Consider the following 20,952-nt stretch of genomic DNA (forward strand, 5'->3'; position numbering starts at 1 on the left):
GACAATAGAGGGGATGGGGAAGGGAAAGCGACGAATATCAAAATTAGGGTGATGGGGAAGGGAAAGAAGGCGATAGAAAAAGGTAGAAAAGAGCAAGAATTACGTTAAAGCGGGGAATAGTCACCTCCTGGAAGCAGCAGCATCCCGTAGCACGTTGTTAACGTTGGTCCGGGGCAAAATAAGCATAGGGGAGAGCAGCAGCGGAGTAGCAGGCCGCAGACAGCAGATTGGTGAAACGCAGAGAAGACGGTCAGAGTAGCAAGGTCTCAAGAAGCGGAGTCTTGGGCAGCGAGGTCCCATGGAGCAGAGTCTCGAGCAGCAATCCCAGAAGAGACAGTAGGCAGCAGTAGGACGACGGTGAGGTCAGTTACCTAAAAGGTTCTTCAGCATGCAGGCATCTTCTTCAGCATCCAGGCGTTCACGTAGAGAGGCATCTGATGACAGAAAACCTCCTTGTTTCCGTAGTGAGGCATCTGGTGTCAGAAAACTTAAATTCGGGGTTTGTACGTGCCCTTTTTATTCTTCTTCTTCCCAGCCTTCGTGACATTTCTGGAAGGCTCGGGTCAGAGTCATGTGAATTCCTCGGAGATGGCCATCTTCCTTGAGATAGGCCCACACAAAAAGACCACTTTAGGGCCATTAATCTGCATCTTATCTCCCTTTTGTAGCTCCCGGACTTGTCCATCTCTTGAACAAAGGGATTTCTCGAACCTTGGTTCCTGTGTGTCTCAGACAAAGGGAGCCCTGGAACCGTGGCCAGGACTTGCCTGAACTTGTCCATTTCAGCAAACTTTGAGACAGTAATGTAAAAAGCATGACCTCTTACAGCTCCCCAGCCGAGACTACCAAGTCAGAGCGTGGGGAGCCCTGGGGATAACTGAGATGACTTTTAAAGACAGACGTAAAGAAGGCATTCAACATAATGAAACAAATGGAGGGTGATCTGAGAAACTAGGTAACAAACGTACTAGATCATCTCATATCTGGTCTAACAAAACAGAATAGCAACCATTTTGAATTACGGGGCTAGAGAAGGTAATTCTGGAAAGCCCACCACATTCCTTTCAAGTTTTATTGATTTTTTTTAACCACCATTGCACCTTCCTCTACAAACCATTCCTCAACAAAAGACACCTGACTCTCATAACTATAACTACAATACCAAAACAAGAAGGTAACCAAACCTTATTTCATTTTCTTTTTAATAAGTTATTTATGGCATAATACTCAGTAGCCAAACTATGTGTATTCTTGTTAATTTTTAATTGTACTTCAGTTTTTCACTTTCTAATGAGAAGCTGTTATGAAAACAGACCTACTCACTGCAGGGTATGTAGAAAATTGAAAGACACAAAACAAATTATTTTAAATACGACAATTAAGTAAACTCAATATTTTTTTTTAACTTTTACCCAACATTATTTTGTAATAGCACTTGAAAACAAAACAACAAAAATAATTTAATTTCTAGGTTTAACGTGACACTGCTAGAGAACAAAGCTCAGGCTTCTGTAGAGGCTAACACAATATTAAGAAGATAAACTACAAAAATCATTTATATACACCTGTACAACAGGTTTCTTACTGCAGTCTACATTTTACTTGCTGGTAGAATTTATTATCAGGCTACATTAATCCTGTAAATGTTCTTAAAGCCCATCCTGCAAACATTTATTAGCAGGTTATGTGCTTGTTGCCATGAATAATCCATTACCCTTTGCGTAGTGAGCATGATGCTTGGCAGTAAGTGCTTATAAAAAAAGACCTATTGGCCATAATTCATAAGTAGTCCCATTGATATGAATAAGTGCATACATAAATGTTTGAGCATTACATTTATGTATCGTTGTCTTTAAGTAATCAGTTCTCTAGTCTGTACATCTGTAGCATACTTCAGTTAAATATCAATGATATATGTCAAAAATATATACAAAGCTGCCTTTGTGTTCATGTTGTACTTCAGTTTTTACTGTCATAAATGTTTTAACCTATCCTCTTGGAAACGTTTAGCAAATGGAAATCATGCTACATTAGAAGGTTCAACATGTCTAGCAGATTTTCAGTGATTTTTTCTCTTATGTATGTAAGAGACATTTCATGTAACAAAAAGCTGCTGTGCTATCCCAAAGAAATAATCTTCATGCATAGGGAGAATTATGGTTCATAACATTTGAATACTTTCAGAATAAACTCTCAAATGGTGTTAAGTGTGCTTGCCCAGACACTTCAGCCACAAACGATAAGCTATATCCTTTGAATAAACAGTGGGTGCTTATAATGACTACTTGGGGACATCTACCTTTATTGACTGAAAAAATTACATCTCAGCTGCTATTTTACAGTTTCAGGAATCATAAAATGACTTAATAGCAACCAGCTACAATCAAAAAACACGTTATTCTAACAGCAGTTATGATATGGCAGGTAATTCACAGAGCATTGTTAGTGCACAGAATTTGACAAAGTATTTTCTAATGCAGCCAGTGTAAACATGAGGAATAAGTAATTATGAAAGTATACCTGACTGCTTAGGATGTAATGAAATAAAATAAATATAATTTTATAAGTTATGCTGAAAGAAGGAGAGCAAAAATAAGGAAAGAAATGCAATGTGTTTATTAACATATCTGATATTTTGTTGCCTGGTATCTCTAGGTCCATGAGCAATTTTTGTTTTGCTTCCTGAAGATCTCGAGGTTTCAAAAAGACTAAAGATGACTTTGCCTTTGAACAAACTCATTATTTGTGTAAATTGGAAAACTGGTATTAATTGTTGTGATACACAATTAAGGTAAGGAGCAGGAAAATTGGAATTATATTATTAAGGAGAACAGTAATCTCAAATCTGCAAAAATAGGTCCTAAGTGTTGGATATTGCATGTGCCCCTTTTTTTGCACAAGAAAATTCAAGGTCTATGATATTTTCTTAAGGTTATGAAGTTGAAAATTTTCAGTTTAGGCAATTTTTGTCTGCAAAGGTTCTTTAATTCCTTTCTCCTTGCACAGTTTTGTAAACTTTTCCATTTGCATTCAGCTGTGATTCAATTTAGTTTTTAGAGAAAATATAGATGTACCTCGGATCTGCAAATGAAGCCAAAGTAAAACTTAAGCTTCAATGAGTATCAAAGTTTAGGATCAAACTGACAGTGAGGATGCTAACTGGACCGGGATGCCAAATCAGGTTTAATATTCTATAATTATAGTTATGCAGATTTGTGCCCCGTTATCAGTCTTGGTCTGTCCAGTTACCCCAGTTTGTGACTGGCATCTATCTGTTGCCACTAACCCTTTCCATTAAGTGACAACATTGTAGAGTACTCCAACCTGCACTGTGTACTTGAATTTTCATGCTTCCTTTCTTCTGGGTTTTAATTTTTCTCTTAATCCTTCCTTTAAATAGTCTTTCAACACTTCTTTTCTCAGTCTTGGTCAGATGCCACTTTTATGTAGATGGTGCCAGAATTTAAATTTGTTTCATTGCTCTGAGCATACAGGCTTCCTCTGATTGCTATAATGTTATCATCTCTTTTTTTAGTTTATCTCCCCCACTTTTTTTTTTTTTTTTTTGTGTGTGTGTGTGTGTGTGTGTGTATTTTGAAGGGTTTTGGTAACACAGAAGCAAATAGTATGTAATGCATCTAAATGTCATGCTGACTAAATGTTAACAAAATGAGTATCAGGATCATAAAAGGACATAGATTTATTATATGTATGGCAGGCATATTTTCTTAGGAGAAAAAAAAAAAAAAAGAGAGAGAATAATGTACATTTTCAGAAAAACTATAGATTTTACCTACAAAAAAAAACACTTATTACAATATAACATTATCTGCATTTTTTTTTCTGAATACTCTGTGGTCATCAAAGTCATTGCAGATGTAGAAGTGTTAGATTATGGTTAAACAATTAACTTAGCATTTCACTCTTTTTTTCTCCTTCAGATATGTAGAAACAGACAGGATTTTCCCCTAGTACTACCATGCATGCTTCTAAAAATATTTGTGCCATTAAAGGTCAATAGCTGAAAATAACCTAGAAGTTGAACTGTAGGCTGCTGTATCTATGAAAATGTAAGTGTAAGAAGTACATACAAGAAATAATCATTCTAATCGTCTCAGTGTTTCATATTTCAATTCATGTTGATTATGAATATTTAATGTATATCCACTAAAACATTGAAAATAGTAAAAAAGTTAATAAACATTTTTTTTAAAAAACATTTTCTTAAAAAAATTCTGTGAATACTTTTTTGACATATACATTGGATCAGTTATTAAAATCAGAATGGTTGATAGTGTATTCTCATGTCCATTATGTGACAAGCGCTTTGCCCAGCCTGTACTTTTTCCACTTTTCTTAATACTGTCAAGTATACAGAACTGTTCTTCATTCTTTTGTCTGCAAACTGTGATGACATTACTTTAATTTTGTAAATAACTGGGATGAATGTATTTCCTGTTTGCATACATATAGCTTAAGCAGCATGAAGTGTTTCATAACGTAAATTACATAGTTACTGAAAACTACTAATGAATGAGCTGAATTATTCTATCCTATATTCTGAAAAAAGGCAGAGGCTGTATATTAGATATGAAATTCTGGTGTATGCATCATTGTATCTCTTTATTTTTACAGGCAACTTTAATAAATAAGATTGTATCTGTTAGAAACATAACAGTGGACCACACCAGCAGCAAAATGTTTACAGCATCCCTGGGACCTTTACAATTGTTCACTGGAAAAATTCTAAGCTTGAACTGAAATAAATCATTGCTGAATCAATACTTACTTTAATATCAAGGAAGGGTTATTATTGGTATTTTAAAGAAGGGAACTAGCAACAGTGATTTAATGCCTCTATTGCCCTAGCAACTTTTTCTCTCTTTCCACTTTCTTCCTCCTATTATACTTTATCTGTCTGCCAAAACTCAGTGCAAAAATTTGCCATGATTTGTACAGGAATAAACAAATCAACTAGGTGCACTCAATCCTACTGCCTCTGTCACTGACAAAAGTACCACTCTGGCCCCCTTGGAACAGAGAAGCAGATCACAACCCTTTGGCTGCAACAATCCAACCAATTCCTAGTCCGCCAAATAGTCCAGTCTTCAAATCCATAACTCTTCAGTTTAGAGATGAGGATGTGGTGTAAGACTATGTAAAAAGCCATGCTCATGTCCAGGTAGACATTACCATTTGTCTTTCCTTTGTCCCCTGACACTGTCACTCCATGATAGAAGGCCACCAGACAAGTCAAGCATGATTTACCCTTGGTTAAGCCATACTGGCTCTCTCAGATCACTTTCTCATCTCACATGTGCCTTAACATGGCTTCCAAAGGGATCTGCTCCATGATTGTTCATGTACGGATCTGAGGTTCACCACCCAGTAGTTCCATGGGTCTTCCTTTTCTCCCTTTCCAAAAAAATGGAAGTCATATTTCCCTTTATCCAGTCACCAAGGACTTCACATAACAGCCATGACTTTTTGAATATGATGGAGAGTGGCTTGGCAACCACGCCAACCACATCCTTCAGGACCCAGGATTTTGTTTGACCTGGATGAATGCAAGGTGCATTTGTGCTTGGTTTTGAGTGTGTGTGTCTATTATTCTTCTGTTTTGGCTGACTTGTAATATTGTTATGGTTTCTCAATAAAACTATAACTATTTATAAAATGAAATAGTCATTTGTTTTCTGTTCCTAATTGTCGTGTCTTGAGTATTTTAAAAGCTTATAAGTAAAGATGCCACTGTTACATAGTACTATAATTTACTACATAATAAGAAATGGTGCTACTGTAAACATATAGTACTATTACAAAGAATATCTATCCTCCCTTAATGACCCATTTGCTTTCCTTTCTCTTTTAACTATATACTTCATCTGTTATCACTCTCATCCTCTTCCTCTGCAGTGTCTTCTTCCCTCTCCATTTCTAATTCATTTTCTACTTACTCCTTTTGTTCTTTTCAAATCATATTTTCCCCTCCTTACAAAAACATTTTCATGTGAAAATAGGAGTTCTTTATTTTTCACTTCATGTGTACGTAGTCAATGTGGGATAAGGTCTGTCTACTGCTTTTTATTATTCATTTATGCCATGGGGGTATCCTAGTAAAAAAAAACTACTGGAACAAAGCTGGTGCCCTAAGGCATCTTTGGGGAAGTTTACTTGCTTGTTTGTTTGTTCATTTAGTTGTATTTTTATTAGGCATGGTTTAACATCCTAAAGTGCAAATTTATTTGGCTATACCTGAGGGGTCTGATATAATTGCTTGGCTTAATGCAGGAGTTCAAGTCTGGCGGCCTTGGAGTTTTTCTTAAGAAATGTCTTCTTTCAGTCTTCTCAAAGACACAGTTTTTTAAAACTGTATGTTAGTCTGACGCCCTAAGCTTTTTTACACCAAGGGCACCTTGTCAGTTGAAACTTAAGGAACTAAAGTGATGTGCTCAGATATTTTTTGAGTTGCATGGCCTTGGGGCTTCCTAAGGCTAAGATGGCTGAAAAAAAAAAAAAGAATTTATGTACCAAAGAATTTGTTGTTGTTGTTGTTGTTGGACAAACTATTGTCCTCATACAAGAGAGTTCTACATGGACCTTGAAAGAGAAATTCTTTAATACCAGATGCCCTTGGAAACACATTTCTCCTGATATAAAATGATGCCTCAAAGACATTGGGTATATCTTATACTACCCAGTTTCATGAAAGAGGCAAAAAAGGTTTCATTGCAAACAGATAATAAATAGCAATAATTTTTGTATTTTAGCTGTATATATTCTGTATTTTGAAATAGTACTTATTAATGTAATTATTTTTACCTCTTGGAAAAAACAATTTATAAGGGGTGTGTGTGGGGGGGACAGACAATGGACTCCTCGAGCCACAAAACCCAATGCAATTTGTATTGTATTCTTTATATGTTTTACAAAGTGGTGCCAGTTTTTTCACAGCTCATCATGACCTGAGTGATTTTTTGGGCGACTCTTCACATGGCAACTATTAATAGGAGCTGAGTCCAATCTATTTATTTATAAGTGAGGAGAAAGATATTTCTTATGCCTTATGGCAGCTGATGGTTCACAAGTACTTTTGAATTGTTTAAAGTCCATACCATAAAGGCTTAACATATATTTCTAAAATGATTTCAATGAAAACACCGCATATTGTTAAATAGGAATTAATCTAATGTTCTTGAAACATCAATTAATATATTTTGTTAAGTTTATGCAAGCAGCAGACGTAGCTTCATAATCCTCTGTAATCTTGCATGTAGTGACCGTGAGGTTTAATTTCTCTTCTTGAATAATGAATCACGATGATGTGTCTCTAAAACTAAGAAAGAAAGCCAAAGAAAAAGACATAATATGCTGCAGCAAGTTGTGAGGAGTTTTTTTTTTCTGCACACGGATATCATGATAAAATTGTATTGGTTTGTTTTCTTATTGCTAAAAAGATACATGAATTCAATTTGCTATATAAATTATGAAAGCCTGAAGGTGGGAACAATGTATTTTGTGCCTTCTACATTTCTGGACATGCTTTGGAAATTCAATAGAAAAAGAAATGTGCATGTATGCATGTTACATTTGCAAATATTTTTATAGTTCAACTATTGTGTTTGCTGTTACTAGTTGTATGTTTTATAACTAGTTTAGTAAATAATTTATAAACTATGTCGAATATTATAATCTTTTTTCAATATCTGTATGCCAAACATAAGAATTAGAAACTTAAATATGAAAGGCACATTCAGTGCAGAAATATATTACTAGCTCCACAATCTAAGTTCTAACTTGCCTGATTGTTAGGTGACACTGAAAGAGAGTATGCTTTCCATACTAGCTTCCTGTATAAATGATTTGTCTCATAATCTGTCTGCTAAAGTAGATAGACGGGTGATATTCCAAGCATTTTCTGCAATATCACAATATGTATTGTGTAATATAAGTTCATTATTTTAGTAATAACTAAATCCACATTTTAATAATAACCAAATCCATTGGAAATATTAAAAGCACACATACATATAAAAAAGGATATGCTTGGATTTTTATAAAATGGATCTATGATGTGCACATTCATCCAGAGCATGGGAAATGGTGGTAACATTTAATCTCTATAGAAACATGTATTTCCTACTGAAATGATTTATCTTACAGATAAAGGCACTTTTCATGGTTTCCTGCTAAGTATGTTCCTCTGTGTAAAAACACTTATTATTACTCACTGGGCCCCAAAAAGAAAGCAAGAGAAGATTCATTGCAGTATTTTATAAGCCTGTTGATAGGAAAGGAAAGCTTGACTTCTCATCCACCCGAGAAGAACAGTATTTTTATTTTCTTTTACAAAAAGAGGTAATAAAAAATGCACAATGACTGGATAAAGAGAAAAAATATATGATACTAGGAAGACAAAGAATGGTTAATTTGGGTTCACCTTTCATTAGCTGCTCAGACCTACCATTCGTAACATCTGCTGTTAATTCATAAAACTGAGTGTATTCTGAACACTCTTTGTAGGGTTCTGGATTCCAGTTAAGTACCATGAATTTTCAGTTTATGGAATCTAAATGCCTTTTATGTTCACTTCAACACATTTTTAAATCACAAGCAAGGGCAAATCCACTAGCCAGTTCCAAATATATAGAACCAAACCAGACCAACCAAATACAAGTGAAAATATATTTTCCTGCATCTGTACTAAAAACTAACCATATAGAACTACTTATGGTTTACCACAAGTCTAGGTCAGGATGAAGTTTCCTTTCATGTTGTGAAATGATGTGCAAAAGATCTGTCAACTTCTAGTCTGAAGGGAAGAGTGTGTTTCACAGACTCACAGAAAATGTTAAACAGGTACATTTAAGTTCTTCAAATACACTCTCTTTCAAAGTCAATACATTCTGCAATGTTTTATTGATTATCATGAAGATTTCTGTAATGAAATTTTTGATGTTTCATTGGATTGCTTCTGACTAGAATGACTGTCTTAAAACCTGAGTATCATGTGATGCAGTTCTGTATTATTCAATCTCACAGGCTTTGTTTTGTTTCCAAAGTAAAATGAATGAACATTATCAAAGTTGTTAAAGACAAATGAGAACTGTAATTGTATTATAGTAATAGATTCTTTTGCACAAGTGGATCTCACATCACTTCAAGATTTGGGGTCAAGGCCAATATCTTAAACTTCAACCAAAATGTAGCAATTAGTCATGAAGCATCCAGCCATGTTCTCTATTTAAAGACAGATTTTAGATATGTATTGCATACTACTGATTTCTTCTTTTCTTTGCTTTATCTTTTTTGTTTCTGCCTCCTCTCTTTCCTGTCTATTGCTTTCCTTCTTTCCCCTTTTAACATAGTCACTACCACAGAGTCTCTGCTAATTTTTTTCTCTGCTTCTCTTCTTCATTTTCACAGTCTTAATTTCTCATTTTCTAATTAATTATTCCCCCACCCACCCCCCCTCTCCCCCCCGACCTTTATTTTTATTTTTATTTATTGATTTATTTGGGGGTGTGGGGGAAGGCGATGTACATCTTCACTTTTCTACCCTTTATATCTCATCTGTCATCATCCAGAATTGGGGGAAAAAAAAAAAAAAAAAAAAGTGCTCATATGAACAGAGGTATAGTATACATATTGTTTGCACATGTGCCTTTATGACACAGGTCAAGTTGGTGGCTGGACTATTGTGATCTTGATGGTCTTTTGCAACATGGATGAGGTGATGATTCTGTGAAATGAAGATAATTATATGTTATACTATAGAATACAGTATAGTCAGATTTTTTTTAATTTTTTAAAATTTTTTTTTAAAGGATAGATTACTTTTCTTTCTAAAGTTATACTATTCAGTAAGAAAACTTCCAGGTTTCTGAAAATGAAATAACAGAAAGAAAGTCTTTGAATAACTTAAGGAATTATAGCATATTATTTTTGACAGTTTTACAGTCCTTTTCATGCATTTTCCCTTTCATATATTTCCTTTTCATATATTTCCTTAATGTATATTTTTATATTTGGGTAAATCATACATGATGAAAGGAAATCAGAAGGAAGATTAGACATATTTTAGTTACTTGTATTTGAAGCAGTCACCCCTAAGAAATCTTCTGTATGTCCGTGGATGGAAAAGGATTAATCTACGTTAAGAAACTGAGGGCAGTATTTTCAGTAAAAATAAAGCTGTTAATGAGCACATGTAACTAAATAAGTATATAACTACAAGGATATAACTACTGCAAGAGTAAGAAGAAATAACTACATTGACTATACCCAGAGGCCCATGTCAGTTTTCCTCCCAGCATCCTAGGAGGGAGAGATAGCCAATGTTCAAGCAGCAACAAAAACTAGAGATAGAGACAGGAAGATCTGCTTTTGTATTTATTTATTTATAAGAAATGATGTTGTGAGCAACTTCAAGTGTTTCATTGGATTAATTTTATGAATTTGAAAAGGGACATAAAAAATAAAATATTAGAGAATTTGAAAATAAACGCTTAAATTTTCATAGCAATATTACAGCATGGATGACTCAGAAGTCAAAACCAGAGAACTTTCCGAACACATTTTCTGCAGCATGTGAGGAAGTCCCAGGATACTGGAGAAACCATACTGAATGTAATTCCTTTGGGATACTTAAATATTTCACCACATACCATTCCAGGTACAATTTTTGATCAATTAAATATATATTGCATAATCCAACTATAGTTTGTGGAAACATCCTGCTTTTCTTTCTGCATTTCATGATCACATTATAGGTGTAAATGGCCAGAAAAGTGACCAGGATATTCATCCTACAGTCCAACTTCATTTACATACTCAGGATGCAGAATTTAAGTGAAACAAATGTTATTTAGTAAATACTATCAGAACTAAGAGTGATCAGATATGCTAACCACAAGTGCATGAAGAACACAGCTTTAGAAATATTAATGAACAAATGTCTCAAAAAATCTCTGCCAATATACGATATAATGAGGTGCCACGTATAAAAATGTTTTGTTTTTTGTTTTGTTTTGTTTTGTTTTTAAAACTACATACAATTTTAAATCAGAAAAGTAGGTAACTAACCAAATAGTGTTTGGTTCTTGGGAGTGTAAAAGTAACTTTGAGGACTAAGCTTGCATGATCAAAAGTCAAGGTTACAGTTACGAGTCAAGGTTACAGTTACAAATCAGTTACAATAACTGAAAATTGTGCCAGAATCTTAATAATTTTAGTCAATGTACCTAGACATCAGGATTGTGGAAGTATATACATGGCTTAAGGTGACAGTGATTTCTAAGATGAATTTTCATTATGTTTTAAGACCCTAAAATTTCAAGATTGTAAAGAATTAAGATGAAAAGGGGTTAAGGCATTTTTTAAAAAAAAAACAGGAACTATGCCTCTTGATCTCAGTGTTTTGTTTTCCTAAAGGATTCTTTCTTGTATAAAATTTAATTATATGATATTTATAGAATTTTTTATACAACAAAAATTGTCACAGGCTTTTTAGTCCATAAACGAAAAATCAGTGTTTAAAGTCAGTTTTTGTACTTTTAACATACTGAACTTCTTTACAGACAATATTTAAAATAGAAAATACTCCATAAATTTAAGTCCTTCCAAAAAGCATTACCACACCATTAAGAAAAAGTCATTTAAAATGAGAAAATACCTAATAAAATTTGTTCCACAGATTTTGCAGAAAATTATAAATATCTTGATTAGAATAACTCTTCAACTAAAACTATAAATTAGACATAGAATAAATTATATTAGTTTATTCAGTGTTTTGAAATATGTGTAGAAATGTGTATTACTTTTATTAGTATATGCATTTATTCCTATATATGAACTTAAAAATCATAGTGATGCATGAGTTATAAAAATGGTATTTTTACTAAATTCCAGTTTAGTTCAGTATTTTCAAAAAATCTGTATGCATAAAACTTACAGCAGAGAAAGAAATAATGAATATATGAAGCATCTTCATTTCCATGCAGATGAAGAAATGTATGTTCTTGTCCTTGACTTAGCATTCACTGAAAATCAACAAACTTAAAGAGTAATATGGAAAAGTATTTGCGTCAGCACTTTTAGAGTAATCATGTATTTCAATATAGCAGTACACGGTTTAATGAGAATGCCTTCAAAATAAACCAAAGAACTGGTGTTCTTTTTCAAAGGGTCACTCATCAGTGAAATGTTTGAAAGAAAAGCAATTCCTAACAAACAATATACTGATCTTCAAAGAATGAAATGTGAACGTAGGAAGCTTTATCTAGTGTTTCTACTTAATAATACATTTACAATTAGCAATATGTACACAGTTAATAAATTCCAGGCTAAAGCACAAGTTCAGAAATCTGTTGACACTAAACAAAGCAGCTTTTGATTTACTACTCAGTTGAAACAGATTGTTGTAAACAATCTACAAAGTGTCCAAGGTTATTTATCTTTTTTCTTCATTTATTTGTAATTCTGTTTTTATATTTATGAAGGAAGCCAATTCTCTGTAAATAAAAATGAATGGAAAACAAATATTGCAAAACTCATCTGGGAATAGTGTGTTATCTTCATCTCCCAAATTCTTTCTCAGATTTATTTGCCTTTTGGGGGCTGCTGCTTTCTTATTTCCTTTAATACATGCATTGACTAATGCAATTTCTCTCCCTCTCAGATGTGGCAGGAAATTTAGTGTGTTTTGATAATAATTCAGTAGACACCCAAGCTCAAATCCCCACAAGCTTACTTCTGACATTATTTAATATTGCCATGATTTATCAAGGATTTCCACAGTTTCCTCTTGGCTCTTCTAAAATATATTTTAAATGGTTTTACAATAAATCTGTTTTTGCGTCTGTCTAATTTGACACGCATTTTGACACAGTCAATTGCCACATTTGTTTAACATACTACGTGATAACAGAAGAATTTTATGAACCATTGGAGCTCGCTCTGCATGATAAAAAATAGCATTATTTCAGAACTAGGATTATAAGCAACGATTAAGTGATTAAAGATTCAATTTATAGTTAATTGCCTCTTAAACAATGTTACATCATCTTAAAAAGCATTTACTTGTATTTCTGGCAGAATTTCACCGTGAGGTTAAAGATCTTATGTGTAGTCAAATTTGCCAAAAATTATTTTAAATTGCATTTACCACTGAGAATATGTTATTTGATTAATAAATATGTAGTGAAAATAACTAAAATACATCTTAGAAAACTATCACATTGAAAATATTAAATAATAAAATATTTATGGAATGAAGTTGTACAAGCAACATATCCAGCAAGGTGTTACCTACAAACTTCATGCTCCACTGATTTGAAATTTGACTGAGAATTTTTAGAGCTGGGTTTAAAAATTATCATTTAATGAGACTTAAAAACTAATTCACATTATCCTCAGAGAAAATATTGTTCAACAATCCAAAGAGCTGCTAGTATTCTTTTTTTTTCAAAGCTCATATTAATTCCAGCTTCAAAAAGAGGAATGTTTATGACACCATGTTGAAAAAAAATAAAAAAAAATACAAGTACAGTTTTTAATCATAAGGCATAGGACATCTGGCATGGAGAAGAGTTTGCAAATAAATGGATAAATAGTGAGGCTAATGATACAGTCATCAATACTTTTTACGAATGTATTGGATCCAAACAAAAAGATTACATCTTCAATTTGTTTAGATTTCATTAGACTATCAGGCTACAACACTGAAATCATCAGGGTAGAAAGGAAACTTTCTTTTTCCCGAGTAGACTATTTCACAACAATAAAACCTTGTGCATTTCTTATTGAAGTGCAGTCTTTTCAAACCCTTAAGAGTGTCTCTCAATTAGATAAACATTATTGAATTGCTTGACTACAGAAGGCCACACTGGCATAAAAGTGACCCCAGAATATTCACTTCAGGGAGCCTTGAAGGACTAAAGCAACTTGATATTGCTGCTTTTTCAATTTCATTCTGGTGTATAATGCACTTGTTGGCACAAATTTTCTTAAAGCCTAGTGCTACATATCTGTTGAAATACTGATAAAACAACAGATGTTTGGCCTTTTGAAGACTTCAAACTTTTCTGAGGGGTTTCATGTTTTTGTTTCCTCTTGGCTGAGAATTTACTCTTGCTTCCCATGAGGGGAAGTCCAGAACAGAAAATTTATGGGCAGTACGACATTCCAAGGTGTGAGGGACATCATTTGTACTAGAAAGAAGGGAAAGCACTTAGAATGAAAGTAAGAGATCATTTTGAGAAGCAACTGATGAATAGTGACGAACAATCTGGACATTGCATGACCTGGCTGAATCTATGTAAAGCAGGTTATGGAAGACAGTGAGAGAGACAACTGTTTGAAAGAGGTGAAAAGGGAACCCGATTTATGCTGCATGCAAAGAAGACCAGAACAAATTAAGGATTTATTGAGGGGAACAGTGCTCCTAAGTATTTCAATTTAGTGCATTATATAGTTTGACAAGCTGACACGTGATTGCAAACTAGAGAGACATGCTTTCACTTTAAGTTCAACCTGTAAAAATGTGTCTGTGACAACTGACATTCAAAATTCATTGCTGCAATGCAAAACTCACTGAAGTTAGCAAATAAACCAGCATACTGGAACAATATGTCCTTTTTTTTCCAATTAAGTGTACAAAATACTACACAAAATCTAACTCTTCTCAATCTGCGACCATCCTAAATGTGTCTAACTAACTTTTGAAAAGCAGTTCTCTTCAGATAGATGTAATGTGTGAGGGAATTATACTGCCATATAATTGGAAAAATAGCAAGTACAGTCTCTGATGTTTTTGACAATGGTTCTTACAACCAGAATATAAATAGAAGTTTTTTGACCATACTGCAGACTGAAATCCAGATCCCAGTGCAAAACATCAAAGATGTCATTTCCCTATCAAAAAAGCTCTTCATCTGCTGCTGTTTTTTAAAATAAATAAATAAATAAATGACATCTCACTCCACAAAACACTACAGCTCTTTTCCAGAAGAGAGCCAGGACGTAACCACAGACACCTCTGAACCACCCCATATAACAAGGAAAAGGTAGCTGCTTTGCCAGTAAGTCTTCAGCACTTACTGTGTGTTACTTCAGTCTCCTTCCATAAATTTAGAAGAGCACGTGGTTGTGTGTATATGTGTCTGGGGTACAAAGGGAAGGAGGTAGTTCTGACTCTAGTCACTAAGAATAGTGACTAATGCATCCCTTTGTTAGCTTTTTCTCTGCTCTGAGGATTTACACAGAAATGATGTCTGCTATTTTGGAGAACTGAGGCTTTCTCTTCATGTGTAGGCTTGAGTAGTAAGTATAAGAAAGATACAGTTGGCCTTCCAGGCTGTAAGTGCATACTACTGACATGTTTTCTTCTGCCAGGACTCCTATATCCATCTCAGAAGGTCTGCTCTCCAGGAGTTCTTCTCCTAGTCTGTACATGTATCTGGGATTGCCCTGACCCAAGAACAACATCTTGCACTTCATTGAATCTCACTAATTTCTCATGAGCCCACTTCTCTGGCTTGTTCAGGTCCCCTTGAATAGCATCCCTTCCTTCTGTTGCATCAGCTGCACCATCAGCTTGGTGTCATCTGCAAACTTGTGTGGGTGCACTCAATTCTACTGCCTTGGCCAATGATAAAGGTATCACTTGTCACTGGCCTCCACCTGGACATAGAGAAGCAGATCACAACACTCTGGCTGTAACAATCCATGCAATTCCTAATTCATCAAACAGACCAAGTCTTTTCCAACCTTGGTGATTCTGTGATTCTTTGAGAATGACTTGGCAACCACATCTATCAGCATCTTCAGGTCTGTGGGATGCATGATTGTCTTTTGTTCTTAGCCAACCAATAGAGAAAAACTTGTATCTATGATGTTTAGATTATATTACAGCCTTACACGAGTATCTGAATGTTATAACAGTAGTCTATCAAATAATGTATTGAACTGCTAGGATAAAACTTCTAGTTACTTTCAGGTGAATTATTTGGAACAGAACTTGGGATCTTTTCATTTTTGAATCCCTCAAATTTAGGATGTATATTTTGAGATATAGTTTGTTTTTAAATTTATTTGTCCTGTCTCTTGCAGATGCTATCCAATTAGCATACTAAGTTAAATAATCGGTATACAGGATATATGTTACATACCTGTAGCCTCCAGAGATATATCTGTCAAAGAATTATGCACAACTACCTGTTTTTTTTCACAGAGCTTTTTCATGAAAAGCTCTGAAGATGCCATTGGTGCACAAATGCCTTTGGTTTAATATTTAGAGAAGCAAACATCACAAGAAAAATAAAAAACAAACAGGGACATAATGCTTTAGAGAAGAATATGCTAAAATGAAAAGAATCAGCAAAAAAAGTAGTTCATGATTTTAACAGCCAACAAAAATATCTAGGCATAATTTTCCATGATAAGAGGAAAGAAATGTCACAGAACCAGACTAAATGCAGTGATTTTTGTTTTTATTTTTGGTGTTTTTTTTTTTTGTCCACATGAAATGTTCAGAAAAGAGCAGTTAATATTTCACACAAGATATATTTACTTTTTTGTTTGAAAACTATCTGTTAACATCATCCCTTTAGCTACCTTGCAAAAGCTGTGATTTTTTCTTACTCTAGCATTCAAACATAGTCTTCATGCATAATTTGGTTTCAAAATAAATACCAATATGAGCAGTGAAATTAAAAAGACCATATATGGGAGATAGCGGCATGAAAGAAGAATATAATTGAAAGCATTGTTTACATTTGTTCTCCAAAACAGAATTTTACAAAGATGGAAAGAGTTAACAACAACAACAACAACAAAAAACAGCACCCTGATAGTATGGCCTATCTTTAGATTTTAAGAAGTAGAAATTCTCTCTCTTAGCTATGCAAATACTACTGTGTTGAGTGGAAGGATAAGATCAAGCTCTACTTGTATGCACCAGCATAGCCATTTGTAAACGTTGGCTGTTTGGATTCCAGATCCAAATACTTGACATAATAGCTGGAATGTATCTTGTATAGGAGAAATAATGTCTATTAAACAAATATTGATAGCAGCTGCAGTTCTTTAAACAATTTATAAAGTCAACAAAGCTAATGTGAGAGTGCAGACCCAACAAAGTGGTTGACACAGACCGATCTGCTGCAATTAGCACAGCACAATAGTTCAGCAGAGTCTGTGCCAGATTTCCTTCAGGTATCTGGAAAATTCATGCAGTGCAATTTCAGAGTCATCTGGCCCCATGTTTTCAGTCCTTTAAACTTACGAAAGTGTCTAATAAATACTGCTGTAATCCTATGCTCCTTTACTCTGCCAATATAGCTGTTCAATGAATGCTTTTTTCCTACTATGCTTTCTTTTTCCTTTCTTCCTAACCCTTCTGTCTCTTTTACCTGTACCTATATATAGACCAAAGAAAATGAACCAGCAGTCATTCTTGTAATTAGTACTTCTAAGTCTTATAAATAAAATAATAACCTAAGATCTACCTACTGAAGAATCATTTGAGTTTCCAGCCCTTCAGCTGCTAATATAGACTGCATATTTACTTTCCTTGAGATTACCTTCCAAACTAAATCTAAGTTGGTTCTTCTGAAGTAACTGTTGGCTTACAAAATAATATGCTGCCAGCCTTCATGGGTTTACTAAGTTTCTCTGCAAGTAGCAACAGTATAGAATACGATGGTGAAAGTGGTGAATCTGAATATGAGAGTAGTTCTTCTTAGGCATTAGGATTCTTTCAGGGCATATATTTTACAAAGATTAGGACCAGTTTGGAGTCAAAATTGTCCATTTTACTTAAATAATCAAAAAAACCTTTCCAAAAATTAAAAAAAGAAAAAAAATCTCTATAAAATAAAAACGTAACATATGATCACAACAAAATAAACAGGTCCAACATGGGCAGTTAACTTTCATTACAACCAGTTGTGCAAGTCACATTCAATATATTGATGCAGATGTTTAATTCTCCTAGTTAATGAATGAGGCAAGTTAGGCAAGAAAAGTGAATTTTCTTATCTGTTCTTGTTTCCTGGATGGAGAAATACAAATGATAGTTTACCAAACCATGCTCTTTCACGTGTGTATTTGTGTATGCAAGCACACAGATAGTATTGTGGGGAATGTTAGGTATTTTTTCATTCTTTTCCATCATACAGATTCTATCATCAGGCTCTTGGAAAAGTAATGAAGTAGTCAGGCAGTTGGACAAGATGATCTCTGAAGATCCTTACCAATTGTTCTATTCTGATCCAGTGTTTTCACAACTAGCCTAATATGCCATAGACAAAGATTTTCATCTAACTTACTATCCCTGTTATTGTTGTAGGGTGCTTTAGGATAAGACTTAGGTCATTTAAGTTAAACCGAAAAAGGTTTAGGTAAAAGTTGGCATCTAGGTATTTGATTTTCTTATGTGGTCAGGCCTCTATGTGAGGAACATCATCAAGTTTAATGTATTTATGAAAAATCGTTAAATCATGGCTTACAGTAAGCCCAGTCTCACTTTCAACTCTGTAAGCTGTAAACAGGATACAAATATTAGCCAGAAGTTGCCTTTCTAACACACTGGTATTCTGTGCTACTTTTCTATTTTTGACCCCTATTGCTTAGTGAAACTTTGCCCCATTGACTCAAGTGGTCCTCATTTCTAACTATACACATGTTGATAAGAGCTTTTCTCTGATCTCATAAATTCGTAAAGTAATACATTAAAAATGTACACTGACATCATCAAAGAGGAATATGTTAATTGCATTATAATTTCCTACTGCATGCACATGAATTCTCAAGGATATCATGAAGCTGCCTGAAGATCACTGGTAATAGGAGTTTGAAATTTAAAACATCGAACAAATAATGAATTTTTACATGTGGCTTCAGACTAATTTTTGTTACTTCTTCCCCTCATATCTTGTAATTAAGAGCTATCAATAGAAGGCTGGGGCAGGCAATGATGACTTTATTCTCTACTCTCCAAATATAACATGTATTTTTATTGGAGAATAATAAATATTTTTCTTGGAGGTCTTTACATTGCACTGAGAAGGATATCCCTGACTTCTTATTCTGTTTTTCTGGTTTCAGCAGAGTAACAAGTTTGTGTGAAAATGCATGCAGGAGGAGGAAGGTAGCTTGGAATTATGTACTTGTTTTCTATAAGCAGCCAGAGGTGCGCTCAGTTCAGGGGCAAGATAAAGCACTTGTTTTACCTTGTAGGAGTCTTTTATTTTGGTGTCAAAGCATGTTTTTCTAAAGAAAGTACTCACACAACAGTGCTTAGGAAGTATACTTTTGGACTAAATTTATCTAGATATGTATGTATTTACACATATGTTTTTGTGCATGCATTTTTTTAATTTGCAGTTACCATGCTGGGAATGTTTAAGATCTAAATTGACAGATCAAGCTGTTTAAATTTTAAACTCCTCCTTTACTAAGTTAATTCATTAACAAAACAACTTCTGCTGATAATTTTAATATTATTAATTGCTATCTCTACAAATAGCAAATTAGCTGACATAAATAAAAATAAAATCATTTTCAGAATTAGCTATGACTGTAAAATACTTTGGAGCTGATACTGTATGGTTAGCATATGGTAGTTGTGACCTGTTGCGATTCCTAAGCTAAGGTGCTCAGGCTTGAGAGTTTTAAAATGAGACAAGGTAGAACAGAAGGAGGTATGTCCTCTATTTTAGTTCATCATTGATATTTCATGCTTCTTGCCAAGGGGAATCTCATCTGCTCCAATTGCTGCTTATCCTGGTTTCAGTTTAGATAGCCATCCTTGCATACTTGGCAGGGCAACCTACCCACCTGCAGTTCCTTTTGCTTATCTTATTCTTTGTTCTTGATCATAGCAGAGCCATTTCAGTCTCTTGGATGGCTCCTACATGTAATTGCACAAATTTTTGCTTGCATCTTTGCTGGTCATATTATTTATACATCGTCTCTGGCAACATATAACAATACTTTTTATATACTGCCATTGGTTACACTATTTCAGTGGGTTTATCTTCACATTCAGTGCAAGCCAAAAATGAATATTTTCCCGATTAATGCAGTTCTAATTAGCAGGTTTCTCATGCCTTTGCTTTGACCTCAGTACCATCTCCTCATTCTGCTTTTTCTCCAATTTGTCTCAACAGCAGTTGTGCAATTTGAGTATGGGAACAGGCCGACTTTAGAACCCCTATTTCTGCTGTAAAGTAATGTGAAACATTATCTGAAGAAGAAACATAGTTCATACTGCAGACTTTTTGCTGGGTACAGTTTTGGCATAATGAACAATCCAACAAGAATAATTTATGATAAAGCTGATCAAAACGTATTTCTGAGCTTGGTCAGAACTTCTTGGCAAGTTCAAGTCACTCCATTTATCATAAACTTTAGCCACAGTATAAATGTGAAAGATCTTTCACTTTAAGCTTTATTAATGAAATTCCAGAAATTTCAATGTAAAACAGTATATTTATTTGGTTTTAAAAAATAAGCTGCCCTGTGTATAGGTGACTGTACACTAGAGATTTGATTAGTATAAATATTAAATTTAAAAAAATAACATACCATTTAATTATTATTCTGCTAAAGAACATTTTCTATACAGATCAGAGTTAATTCAGTTTATTGGCAAGTGGAGTAAAGGAGTAAGCTCCCACTGTTGCTATAGATTCATGGATTGCAGCTAGAAAAGGCCATTCAATCATCCAGCTTTTTTTTCTGTGTAATGTAAGACTATAAATTAATTCTTTGAGTTAGAGCAGTAGGGGGGAACAAGTTTGCCTTCATGAATTTAAAAACATCAAGTGCTGATCACTTGCTCCAAATGTGTCTTTTGAAACTCTAAAAATGTTTGCACTGTTTCTAACTTGAATGTGTATCTGCAACTGCAAGTTGCAAGAAATGAAGAAACATTTCTTGCCAATCATC

The sequence above is a fragment of the Coturnix japonica genome, chromosome 4, assembly GCF_054131305.1.
Source record: "Coturnix japonica strain WE chromosome 4, WE-NBRP24, whole genome shotgun sequence".
NCBI classification, from domain to species: domain Eukaryota; kingdom Metazoa; phylum Chordata; class Aves; order Galliformes; family Phasianidae; genus Coturnix; species Coturnix japonica.